The 14,443-nt window shown below is 38.1% G+C and overlaps 1 long non-coding RNA gene across 1 annotated transcript; it reads right to left on the bottom strand.

Annotated features, from left to right (window-relative positions):
* Positions 1 to 11,728: 11,728 nt before the first annotated feature.
* On the bottom strand, positions 11,729 to 14,003 carry LOC116094345. Its single transcript, XR_004120058.1, has 2 exons — positions 13,801 to 14,003; positions 11,729 to 11,873 (listed from the first exon to the last, which is right to left on the bottom strand). It is a non-coding gene; the product is annotated as an uncharacterized LOC116094345 (long non-coding RNA).
* Between the last annotated feature and the right edge of the window lie 440 nt (positions 14,004 to 14,443).

Genomic DNA, 14,443 nt, shown 5'->3' with positions numbered 1-14,443 from the left:
ACAAAATGGGAAATTATAAAATGCATATTTTAGTGCATTGCAACTTAAAACTTTAGTAATGCTGAGAATTAAAATGTTTTATCACTTAATCAAAAACTTACAGAGAAGGGCTTCAAATACCATTTGCTTGCTTATATTGTTAGCTTGCAGAGAGCATTTCTTCTCTAACACATGTCATATTTTAAAATTCCTAAGTGTGAAATCTGCTTCCTACATTACAACTCTTCACATTTAATTCTCTACTCCTTCCTGATTATTCCTTAGACATCAGGGTTTTTGTTGTCATTGCTTCCTCTGGGGTGTCATCATCCTTCCAACCCCATCTACTTTCCTCACATATCTCCTCTCCTTAATTCTCCCTGCCTGGACATCTAGAATCCCTCTGGTAAATGTCACCATCGACATGACCAGCTACTTTTTTTCAACAACTTTATCCCTTTTCATTTCTTTGGAATACTTTCGACTTACTGGGGAATTCTTTGATCCTGTTGTCTATTTTTGCAAAATCCGCATTTGTCCTTGAGGCATCACAAGGAGACACAATAACGTATTTTGCTCTCTGTAAATAATTAAGTGAGGTGAAGTTGTGGGGCAAGGAAAACACTTCTTCTTTGCTAGTAGAAGTGCAAACTTGTATAGCCTCTTTGGAAATCAATTTGGCATTTTCTCAGAAAACTGGGAATTGTTCTATCTCAAGACCCAGCTATACTACTCCTGGGCACATACTCAAAAGATGTTCTACCACCCCACAAGGACACTTGTTCAACTATGTTCATAGCAACTTTATTTTTTAATAGCCAGAAACTGGAAACAACCGAGATGTTACTCAGCTGAACAATAGATAAAGAAAATGTGGTACAAAACACAACTGAATAATATTTATCTACTGAAAACAAAGACACCATAAATTTTGCAAACAAAGGGATGGCACTTGAGAATATCATCCTGAATGAGATAACCCAGTCCCCAAAGGTCTTTCATGGTATGTACTAACTTATAAGTGAATATTAGCCATAAAATATAGGTACCATTTGCACTCCAGGAAGACCCAGAGAGTCAAGAAATCTGGATCCTTGGGGACCTCAGAATCTGAAGCACCAACCAAAGAACATACACGGGCTGGACCTAGGTGTCCCCACACATGTGTAGCAGATGTGCAGCTTGACCTTCATGTGGGTCCTGAGTTGTTCATGTAAGTGGGGTATGTACTATTAGCTGGGCTGCCTTGTCTAACCTTCCTGGGAGAGGAAATGCCTAGCCTAGCAGAGACTGAATTGCTAGGATTAGGGAATATCCAGGGGCCCCCTACCTGTTCAGAGGAGAAGGGGAGAGGGGAGGAGATGGGGAAGGGGTATGGGAAGGGGTGACCCAGAGGGGGGCAGTGAGCAGGATGTAAAGTGAATAAGTAAAATAAATAAAATTAAATTTAAAAAAATTAAGCCGAAGATGCTTGGCATCCTGTGAGTTTGTGACTCACAAACTTCCATAGAAGCAATGTAACTGATTATGGATCAAGACATCTGCACTTGTTATTCATATAGAAATTCAGGGAAGGAAGGCTAGAAGCAAAATTTGTGTTTTATGCAAATGATCAATGATTTTACAACCAAAGCAGAAATTTGGAGCATGCTAATGGGCTGTGGAACCTGCAAGGCAAGATGTGCACAGATTGAAACCTTAACCTCCCTGAACTTTATGCCCTTTGTGTTTTAGACTAAGAGATGCCAAGTCTCACATGACCTGTGTGCTTTCTGATACGCCCTGGAATTTCTCTCTGATGGAAGGTTTTCTTCAGCTGTCAGGTGATAGATGTTAGCACTGTAATCTTGTTCAAAACTGTACTTTAGAGAACCTTCCCATTGTATTTGTGACCTGAATCCTATCTCATTTTTTTAAATAGTGTTCTGTACTTTGTCCTTGCAGCTGTGTATTTCACTTTTTAAACATTTATGGATCCTTTGCTCTATTGGAGAATGTACAGGATCCAATTGTCATTTGTGGTCTTTGTTAAGTATTTTACATGTAAATTACTTCCACCTTTATTCCTAATTAAGACACATATGTCAGCTTCTGTTGATAATTTATTCCTATCATAACAACAACAACAACAACAACAATAATAATGTCTTTAAGGATCCTGCTACCTAGACCAACTATAATAGTTTTTATCAAATCTAATATCTCAATATCATATTAGCAGGTATAATTTTGTTAATATATGAATTAAGATGTGATCAAACATTTTAGTTATGATTCTTAAGAATATTTTAAAATTAATTCATAATTAAACTTTGATTACAACAGTACTGAGTGGCAGTTTTATATTAGTTTATCTTTTACATGAAGTCAGTTATTTGTGTAAGACCCACATCTTTAATTATATGTAAAGTTGGTATCTGAGTGATTGCAGTCAAAATGTGTGCTATCTACTACACGGAAAGCTTACAAATTTTCCGAAAATTAATTGATTTGAATAAAGTATACCTTAATGCATTTTTCTTTGTTATTGTCTTTCTTCCTGGCAAAGTCAATCTCCTTTCCCTTCTCACTCTCCCTGACCTTCTGCTACTCCTGAAATGTCTACAATTTTCCACAGTGGTGATACATTTGGGCTTTTATGAAAACTTACTAATCAATTACTTCAGCCCCTGTTCCCCTATGTTACATAAACCAGCATTTTGCTTCTAGTGAAAAATTCATTTGCTGTTCATAACAGGCTATATAGTATTAAATTTTAACTTAAAGAACTTACTTACCTCTTTGGAATTTTTGTAATTCATTATATAACACAACCTATGCATTTCACAAATCAAAACAAAAATGTCGAACAGTACCATTGCACACCAAGAAAAGAAAAGATAAGCAGGCAAGAAAGGAAGAAATTACAAGAATTATAAGAAAGGCAAGAAAGAGGGCTTAATTAGTTTTCAGTATTACTTAAAGTCATATTATTCCAACTGAAGAGATTCTCAATGTATAGAATTCTATGTGTCCACCCATTCATCTGTCCATCTGGGAATATTAAGTGAGCATCCATTTGGCATCAGGTGATAGCACATGGTATGTGCTAATCAGCACAGTTGGAAATGGGTGCCTGTTGTACAGCAAGGTGCATTTTCAGAAAGAAGAAGGTACAATGCACTGTGCAGCTCTCTGGAGGAGACGCTATGGCTGGGGAACAGGTACTGTGCAGCTTCCGGACTATACGAAGTATGAAAATGACACACTTCAAACATGGAGTGGAAATAGAAATTTTAAAAGAAAATACTTGAAATGTAGAAGTGTATAACTTTTGTGTTCTACAAAGAAATGTGATTTTATCCTAAAGGCAATGAAGGCTGGAGATGTATTTCTAGCAAAAACTAGGGATGCAAATACATGGAATTAAAAGATGCTTTATTAAACTTCTAGTAATTATGACATGTAGATCTTACACCTCTTTTTTCTAGATGCTTGAATTGTCTCTTAAAGCTGAACAAACAGTGAGGGCATTGTGACCATAGCAAGCTTCTCATACATAGCTTCCTGCCTGCTGGGGGTTGTCATCCCTCCAGCTCAAAGACTTTCTGACTCAGGTAGTTTCCACTGTTACTGCCTAAAACTTATCCTCACCTCTACTCTTCCAAAACACTTCCCTTAGGATCTTAAGGAGCAGCTCTCAAGAGAAGCCTGTTTTACTGCTTCCATTATGACGGTCTCTTATTTGAAATCCTCTGGCACCTTGCAGTTTGTCGAGTTGTTTGCTGGTAGTTACAGTCTCCAGTGATATCAGCTGCATTTGTGACCCAACAATCTCAGTTTGGATGCCCTAAAAGTTCATGAGTTTATAGTCAATGGATCCAGTAACATTATCACCTTTCAAATGTGTGCCATCAAGACACTGGTCCCAAGCCGGCTGGTGGTGGCGAATGTCTTTAGTCCCAGCACTTAAGAGGCAGAGGCAGGTGGATTTCTGGTCTACAGAGTGAGTTCCAGGATAGCCAGGGCTATACAGAGAAACAAAAAACAAAACAAACAAAACAAACAAAACAAACAAACAAACAAACAAAAACAAAAACAAAAAGACACTGCTCCCTTTTTATCTTAGCTACCCACAAACAGAATGGGAAGCTTGGTCAGGATGGGTTCATAATCTGATGTTTAAGATTGTTTTCAAGGATGCCTCTGGAGTTTTAAAAATAAATGAATAAAGACATAGTTTTCCTTTTCTTTATCTTTACTTCAAACTGAGTTGTTCCTTCTTGTCATATTGGTTAGGTCAAAAGCCTAGGCCATTTCTAGTTAGTTTTTCTTCTTCTCCTTTCTCACTTTTTATCATATATTTGCATACACACATATGTATATTTTTATATATTTACACATGTGTATATTATGTCATATATATGGACACATATTTATACAAAAACGTATGTATTTATGATGATGATTGGAAATAATAGAGTTAATGACATAAGGAAAGACCAGAGAATACTGTTGTGTTCAATAAAATAGAAACAAGTAGTTTTTAAACATTGTCTATTTTGCAGCATATGACTAGCGCTATTCCTCTCTACTGGTAAATATGCAGCGGCCTATTTGTGGATGCTAAAGGATAATTTCATTATGACCTCACAAGATGCTACAGGATCTAGGGGAATATCCTATCACTATGTAGACTGATGCAGGTGTTATTAATAATTTCTCTAAGCATTCTCATCCTGAAAAAGAGTGAATACAGGACTTCTCATCTTAGTGCTTAGAATGTTGTGCCAGATAGTTCAGTCTGTAGTCTGTATTCTTGTTCAGTCAAACACTTGACAGCTAGCTGTGGAGGATTATTAATCTTCATGTTGACTTCAACTACAGTAATAGAGTTGTGCCCTGACTGGGCAGTTGTCAGGGTACATTGGTTTCTAAGATAGCAGATGGTTTGAAGAACATGTGCAATGACAGACCCAACCAATGACTAGAATTTCAATCTGTTCTTCCTGATGTGGTGATGAGCAAGGCACACGTGGGAAGTTAATTCTCCTGGTTTTACTGAGAATTGCAATGCACTGCTTGGCTAGGGTGCAAACATGGAACAGGAATAAATGATAATTGAGAAACAAGTGAGAAGTTCCTAATTAACTCCAATCTACTTCAAGTTATATCTCCATAGCTTACGTTATTGTGAATATGAGGAAAGTGAATTTATGCATTTCCAAGCTTGCTTTTACAACTTTGCTCTTGAAGAATGACATAATCAAACAACAGACGGGGTATATTAGCGAGGGCTAGAATTACTGTGCTTCAAAGCAAGGCATCAGGTAATTGAATCTGCTCAGTTTATGCAGGGCAGGATGAAATAAGTAATCTGGACATTTTGAATAAACTCTGCCAAGTTAAAAGCCTCATGACCATTTTGTAAATATTCCTTGCTCTTTAATGCAATCTGAGAGCATAGAGTTGTTTACAATGATTTCAGATTTCTGCTTGGCCATTATTATTATTATTATCATAGTTCTTAAAATGTTTCCCCTGATATCCTTCCTGTGTAATGAATATGTCCCAAGGACACTCCAGTAAATGAGGTGAACTAATGTAAAATATTAAATAATTCATGTCCTTGGAAGCCACTAAGACTTTCTTCATGTTTTTAGAGAAAGCAAACCAATGCTATGCTGGAGAGAAAAAAAGGCATCCGTAAATGAAAATATCTTCAGTATTTTCTGTTAATCCAAACATGCTCAAGTAGAAAATGAAGAGGAAAGAGTGTGTCTTAAAGAATATAACATGCAACACTTAAAAATAGATCTAGTTTTATTTCTCTAATTTAAGTATAATTACATCATTGGCTCCCTACCTCCCTTGAACCTTGTCTATGTGCCCCTCCCTCTCTCACTTCGATGGCCTTGCTTTCTTTTTTCGTTTTGCATATATGTATAAATGCATAAATATATAAAGAAAATCACCCATGTCTAGTGTTTAGTGTTACTTGTGTGGATATGTTTTCAGGGTTAATCAATTGGTATTCAATAGCCAATTCATGTATCTAAAGAAATTGGTCCTTGCCTTCTTTTCTCAAGATTTCTTAGTTGCCTGTAGTTCCTTAATTAAGGGTAGGGCCTGTGAGATTTTCCCCTTTCATAATAGCATGTTTACTGGTGTCAGTGTTCAGATCCTGTTGATGTATATATATATATATATATATATATATATATATATATATATATATATATATAGTTTGAGTGTCATGAGTATAATTTCTTTACCATTTCCAATACTGTCACAGCAGATTCCTTAAAACCTTCAATGTACCCTGAACCATAGGTTGTATTGTATTGGTATTATAAAGTATACATTGGGTCTGGGAACTCTATCTTCAGATAAGGGACATGTATACATAAGTATATATTTTCCACAATTAAAGTATATGAGCCTATTTAAGAAAAATCTAAGCTATTGTCAAATTTACATCATGTAGTTCTACTACAATTATATATACCCAACATAACAAAACGCACTGTGTGAATGTCTGTTTCTTTTGCTGGTGTTTATAAAATGACCCTACAAAAGCAACTTAAGAGAGAGTTTATTTCAGCTCACAGAACCAGGTGATAGTCCATCTTGTCAGTGAGGGACAGTGCGATGAACATCTTCCATGTGTAGGTGATTCTAGATTTTGTCACATGGACAACTAAAAATAGCCACCGCAGTGATAACAGCAAGACATACAAGCATCAAATCAAACAATGCACAGCTACATAATTTTGATACTTTGTATAGCACAGTGTAACTGAATTTGATTTAAAGTAAAAGGGACTAAACTATATATTCAAATTGAAAAGCTATGCCTTATGACTCGATAAGAAGACAGAGAAAACATGGAACTCAGACATGAAGTCAGCTGACAAAGAATGGATGAGAAATGCCTTCTAAATGGACAATAAGAAGATCTGTGGAGTGGTTTTTAATAGCCAAATTAGGTGTCATGGAAAAAGAGAATGGCCAGAGGCAAAGTAGGACACCTTTTAGTGCTGGGAAAATTAAAAGTGTATAGAAATATATGATCCTGAATAACTAATTGCTGTGTAGAAACTGGAAATCAGTGTATCCATAAAGAACAATGAACAAATCACAATTCTACATGGACATTTTTATTCCTTTCTGTAAGAATTATCAATTGATAGAAAAACTAAGAAACATTAGCAAGAATAAAAACACTGAAACATCACTGTTATTTATTTTGAACTGATTGATATTTATAAAATAGCCTATGCAACAAGTTTATAAAACAATTCTACTTACTGTATTTTGTGGGAGTGGGGCTCGAACCTAGGACCTTGTGTATGCCAAGCAAGTGCTTCACCCCAAAGTTACAATGTTACCTTGCTCTGTTCCCATGAATATCTTTCCCTGACGGTTTTCCTAAGAATAGTTGGGATTACAGTCTTCTTCCACCGGGTCTGGCTCAGAAATTACTTCAATATACACAGGTCACATTCACAATGATAAGTGATGCACTATACCATAAACAAAAGACTCAATGAATGTCAACCATTAAAACAGTATAGAATCTCATGAATTCATCATATTTTTATTAGATATTTATTTACATTTAAAATGTTATCCCCTTTCCTCATTTCCCCTCTGAAAACCCACTATCCCATCCCCCTTTCCCCTGTTCACTAACCCATCCACTCCTGCTTCCCTGTCCTGGCATTCCCCTACACTGGGGCATCAAGCCTTCACAGGACCAAAGGCCTCTCATTGATATCACATAAGGCCATCCTCTGTTACATATGCGGCTGGAGCAATGAGTCCCTCCACGTCTACTCTTTGGTTGATGGTATAGTTTCTGACAGCCCTGGGGGTAATAGTTGGTTCATATTGTTGTTCCTCCCATGGAGCTGCAAACCCCTTCAGCTCCTTGGGTCCTTTCTTTAGTTCCTCCATTGGGGAGCCTGTGCTCAGTCGAATGGATGGCTCTGAGCATCCACTTCTGTATTTGTCAGGCACTGGCAAAAGCTCTCAGGAAACAGCTATATCAGGCTCCTGCCAGCAAGCACTTGTTGGGATCCACAATAGTGTCTGGGTTTGGTAACTGTCTATGGGATGGATCCCCAGGTGGTACAGTATTTGGATGGCCTTTCCTTCAGGTTCTGCTCCACACTTTGTCTCTGAATCTCTTCCCATAGATATTTTGATCCCCCTTTGAAGAAGGACCAAAACACCCTAAGTTTGGTCTTCCTTCTTGAACTTCATGTGGTCTGTGAATTGTATCTTGGGTATTTGGAGCTTTTAGGCTAATATCCACTTATCATTGAGTGCATACCAAATGTGTTCTTTGGTGATTGGGTTACCTCACTCAGGATGATATTTTCTAGTTTCATCCATTTGACTAAGAATTTCGTAAATTCATTGTTTTTAATAGCTGAGTAGTACTCCATTGTGTAAATGTACCAAATTTTCTGTATACATTCCTCTGTTGAGGGACATTTGGTTTTTTTCCAGCTTCTGGCTATTATAAATAAGGCTGCTATGAACATTGTAGAGCATGTGTCCTTATTACATGTTGGAGCATCTTTTAGCTGGCTCTTCAGGTAGTACTATGTTCAATTTTCTGAGGAACTGCCAAACTGATTTTGAGAGGGTTTGTACCAGCTTGCAATCTCACCAGAAATGGAGTATTCCTCTTTCTCCACATTCTTGCCAGTATCTGCTGTTACCTGAGTTTTTGATCTTAGCCATTGGGACTGGTGTGAGGTGGGAATCTCAGGTTTGTTTTGATTTGCATTTCCCCAATGACTAAGGATATCGAACATTTCTTGAGGAGGGTCTTGGCCATTCAATATTCCTCAGTTGAGAATTCTGAGTACCCCATTTATCTCGGTACCCCATTTTTAATAGGGTTATTTGATTCTCTGGAGTCTAACTTCTTGAGTTCTTTGTATATATTAGATATTAGCCTTCTTCCGGATGTAGGGTTGGTAAAGATCTTTTCCCAATCTGTTGTTTGCCTATTTGTCCTATTGACAGTGTCCCTTGCCTTACAGAATCTTTGCAATTTTATGATGTTCCATTTGTAGATTCTCAATCTTAGAGCATAAGCCACTGGTGTTCTGTTCAAGAACTTTTCCCCTGTGACCATGTGCTCGGGGCTCTTCCCCACTTTCTCCCCTATTAGTTTCAGTGTATCTGGTTTTATGTCAAGGTTCTTGATCCACTTGGACTTGAGCTTTGATAAGAAATGGATTGATTTGCATTCTTCTACATGCTAACCACCAGTTGAACCAGCATCATTTGTTAAAATGCTGTCTTTTTTCTACTGGATTGTTTTAGCTTCTTTGTCAAATATCAAGTGACCATGTGTGGGTGGGTTCATTTCTATGTCTTAGGCAAATGGATGGAACTAGAAAATATCATCCTGAGTGAGATAACTCAATCACAAAAGAATACACATGGTATGCATTCACTGATAAATGGATATTAGTCCAAAAGCTGCAAATACCCAAGATACAATTCACAGACCATATGAAGCTCAAGAAGAAGGAAGATCAAAGTGTAGGTAGTTTGGTCCTTCTTAAAAGGAGAACAAAATACCCACACGAGCAAATATAGAGATAAGGTATAGAACAGAGACCGAAGGAAAGGCCATCCAGAGACTGTCCCACCTAAGGATTCATCCCATTTACAGTTACCAAACCCAGACACTATTGTGGATGCTAAGAAGTGCATGCTGAATGGAGCCTGAAATGGCCGTTTTCTGAGAGGTCCAGGCAGAACCTTAGAAATACAGAGGTGGATACTCGAGTCAACCATTGGACGGAGCACAGGGTCCCTAGTAAAGGAGTTAGAGAAAAGACTGGAGTTGAAAGAGTTTGCAACACCATACAAAGAACAACAATATCAACCAACAAGACCTCTCCTCCCCCCCCAGAGCTCACAGGGACTAAACCATAAACTAAGGAGTATACATGGCTGCAACTGCATATGTAGCACAGATTAGCCCTGCCAGGCATCAGTGGGAGGTCCTATGATGGCTCGGTAGATGCCCCAGTGTAGGGTAATCGAGGGCGGGGAGATGGAAGTGGGTGGGTGGGTGGTTGGAGGAACACCCTTATGAATCAGGGGGAGGGAGGACGGGATAGGAGGCTTCCAGGAGGGGGGAAGTCAGGAAAGGGGATACCATTTGAAATGTAAATAAAGAAAATATCCAATAAAATACAGTATAAAATCACCCCTCAGAGGAAATATATTAGGAATCAATAACTAATATATCTTTAAAGATTTCCAGTTATTTGGGGAAATGTCGTCACTGTTCTGCCTAGTTGGCTGGCCAAGTGAAATTATAAGAGCACTTCAAAATTCTGTAATTTAACTTTCTACAAGACTTGTGATGCAACTGATGATGACTGATACCAAACAATGACTTTCCAGCAGGTAAAATCCTGGGTCTCACAGCCTTTGAGGTACTAATATGTGAGCTAGTAAACTGCACAGAAGACTCAGCCTCAACACCTTGACAGGCATGTCTCATCCTGTGAGGGTGTGAGAAGGACAGAAGCCATGGAGGAAGAGAGAATTTGCTCTGCAGAAGCTGCAGTATCCATGTCTACAGCTGAACAATTGTATTCTCCCTCTTAGACTTAATCTCTTTTAAAGGACCAGTAGCATACTGCTGGCCCTGCTAATCTTCAAGTCATTTTACACCAGTTATCTTAGCCTCCATCATGATAGTAATTGATTGATATCAGCATCAACATCATCACTCATACAGTAGCTAATTATAATACAAATATTTAACACATTTATGGATTTTGATATTAAATAATTACAATTATAAATGTTTTTTCAGAGAACCATGACTAATAGCACACAGTCAAAGAAAGATTTCAGGGGTAGAAATATTTATTTACACTATTCAGAGAACTAAGAAAACAACCTTATCAAACAAATAGGTTGCAGCATCAGTTAGATTTGAAGATGTCCCTGCTATACTGAAGGTGTCACTTCTGTCCACAATTGGGAGAGGTTCCAGCATAAGCAAGTATTTCTTTTTTGCCTTTTGCCAAAAAATTCTTATTTGCATTATTCCACATTAATTTGTACATGAGTTAGCACTACATGTCACTTTTATCATCAATGGAACACTTAAGGTGACCAGTCCATTTAAATGCTCAACACATCTTTACACTTCTCACACAGTAAACATTGTCATGGCAATGTCCCATTGTTATAGATTGCTGGGTCAGACTTGCTAATATAATTTAAAATTAATTGTTAAATCTAAATTGAATAACATACTTAAATCATCATAACTATTTTATAAGAAAGAACTTAATCCTTCAAGAAAAGTGAAAAATATGGTACAATAAAGTCCTTTTATGTAATCTGCCTTACATACTAAGAGACAGATTTTTATATGCTTGAGATAGCAACCTCAACATTTAGTCTGATGTGATATGCTGGGATTTGGTTTGGTTTGTTTATGGGGATGGTATTGCCATTTTCCATGTAAGAGGAACCGTTGACCTTACATAGACAAATAGTTGAAGAAGTGAGGACCAGCACATCCTCATTAGATCATTTGTATCTAATGTAGTAAATGTTTGTATCATTTGACACTAAACCAAAACATGCCAAGGAAAAACAAGCAGCCATGGTAAACGGATCGAGCCTCAGGCATTACCTTGTAGATAAATACACATAGAACCATGAAAAAAATCTGATACTTCCTGCAAGAATTGACAAACTGAAACCCGTGGGCAAAGAAAAGGCTGTTTTACAAAACCTTCAAGCAAAGAAGGCCAATTCACAAAGTGCCGATCACTGACTCCCGTCTTTTCGTGTGAGTTACAGGGAATGCTGAAGAGGATAGGAAGCTGGTCCAGAAAGTGGGAAAGCAGAACCTGAAAAAACAAGGAAGAGTTTGAATATGGAAGCTGGTTCTGAGCCAAATTAGTAACTTTAGGGTTCTCTAGGGATAATTAGGATGTATGAAGGAATTGAAGCACAAGAGTGAACGTTCATGAAAGGCAGGTTTCAAAGGGGAGCTGTAGTCTGTTGTGAAAGCTGTGGCAGAGAGATCTAATACAGTAAAATCTTAAATGCATGCACAGGTCTGGGTGCTAACACTAATGTTAGTGATTTAACTGAAGAGACATGGCCACAGGGGAGAGGCTGCAGTGATCTCTGGGACAATGAGAAGTGAAGAGGGTAATGGTGGTGGCTTGCAAGAGGCTTACCCTGGGACAAGAAATGGGAAACTGGGAAGCTGGTAAAGTGGTCGAGGCTAAGAGACTGGCATAAGAGAACACTAGACCATGAGTCTGAACTTTGCATGAGCACACAGACCAGGATAACATTGACAAAGCAAAGCACACTGCAATTGGCACATCAACTACTTCTTGCTTTTCCCCTATTTTTTTTAAACAGTTCTCAAGGAAATTGTCACATTTTTCCCATTTCAGATATTTAACTTCCATGTCCCAGAACATGAGAAGCAAATCGTGGTAGAAATCCTGCTTGAAGAATGTTGAGAACTTACATTAACAGCGTCTAAATCACTGGCATTATTTTATGCCAAACTTGGGAAGCATTGTTAAACCATTCTTCTCCTTGAAGAATGAACAATGCGACTAAGTTCAGAACCAAACCTTCAGGAAACACATGCCAGTTCCACTAAATCTTTGCCTCGGACATGACACATAGGCCCCATTGCCTTAAATACTTATTAAGGGGATTTGACAGTTTTGTGCTTTAGTGTAGGAACTCAGTTGCCTGCAAGTTGTAGATTCAAAGGTTTTAATACAATTTAAAATGGATAGAAGCACTTAGAACCAGTTATCAAATAGAATCAAAGCATCTTTAATAATATTAACCTGCCAAAAACTGATGTGGCATTTGGTCTGTGACCTGATTTTCCAGAATCTGATAAGAATAGTGAAGATGGACCAAGTTAGCTGAGATACAAGAAAACTGCCAGAATCATAGTTACCTGGTAACTATGGGAGGCTAATTAGTAGATGTAGGCTCATCATTTGGCAGCTCAGGGGCATAAGGATAACTAGGTTTTAGAGTAGTCATTTCTCTCCTGTGTAGCTCTGGTGTGAACAGAGAAATCTTCCCAGACAACTCCAGACTGTTATCTCTGGGGGCATCACCATAGAAACAAAGCAGGCCTGTCCTCTATCTGAGCTAAGGAAAACATCACAAAAGATATAAAAGTGCTGGCAAAAATTACCCAAATTTCATAAGAGACTACATGTTATGAGTCAGAAGTATGTGAATATGTAGTGAGATATTTAAAATGCAAAACAGTTGAATTAATCTCAGTTTATAAAACATAGCATTTATTTTACATACAATTGTATATGAAGCATGGATGGCAGCAAAGGAAACTGTCAGCCTAAAGTAAACCAAGATAGAGGTGACCTATTAGTCTATCACACATTCTACACTATGGTCTTCTGATCACAGGAACAGCGTAGTATGTGTACTTATATGACACACATCCTGATAAACCAAGCCTTGCTGTGCAGATACCAATGTGACCTATACAGCTGTCATAAATGTTCCCAATCTGATGAGATGTACCATGCTTTACCTGGACCAGCGGTCAGCACAAGATGTATGTGGTGTATAAACTTGGGTTTCATTTACATCTGGAATCATATGTTCCTGGCTCTATTTTAAAAGTATGATTTACTGAGGAAGTCATCACTCACTACTGTGATATTATTACATTCTTATCTGAAATATGGTAAATACCCCATTGCTACTACCATAACTATAAACTACCACATGGTAGTCTTGTGGCCAAAGTGCCTAACTTACCATGATGTAGGCACCTGTGAGCGTTTGGCCGAAAGGCTCTAACCTGCTGAGCATCCTTGCAGCAGATAGTTCCCGGATCAGAATCTCTATTCCTTTTGTGTAATGAAATTATTGTATTCCAAAGTGCAAAGGTCCTTCGATTCTTTCTGTAAATGTACATATCCTTGTCTCAAGCCCTGGGAACTTCGTATCTACAGATAAGCCTTCCATTCTCATTTGCAAGTACTCTGTTTCCATGGAAACAATGGAATTTGAATGATGAACCAAGCAATAGTAAAGCCCCACAGTGGATATATGCGTGCCCCCACCCCCATATATAAAGGAGTGTCACACAGTATTTCAAAATGGGAGTTCATTTGGAGCCAGAGTGGTTATGGGTAATTTTTTGTGATGTGCTTCTGTGGAGGCAGCAAGGGAGTAACAATCCAGTGTTAACCTGTGTCCTGCTGAGAAGTCAGAGGCCTGAAAGAGAAGGGGCTGAAATAACCCACATGCAGATGGGGACTGTGAGTAATGCCTGGGAAGTCTGAAGAAACTAGAAGCAGGCAGCAAAGAGTAGAAGAAGCAAGCCTTAAGGAGACGATCAAAAGGCATGCTGGCAACAGTAAAATGCACATTGAGAAGCTGGCCGTGCAGCTTACAG

This window comes from Mastomys coucha, unplaced genomic scaffold, assembly GCF_008632895.1.
Source record: "Mastomys coucha isolate ucsf_1 unplaced genomic scaffold, UCSF_Mcou_1 pScaffold16, whole genome shotgun sequence".
Taxonomy (NCBI): domain Eukaryota; kingdom Metazoa; phylum Chordata; class Mammalia; order Rodentia; family Muridae; genus Mastomys; species Mastomys coucha.
The sequence above is the reverse complement of the archived record's forward strand: the minus strand, read 5'-3'. Positions and strand labels throughout refer to the sequence as shown.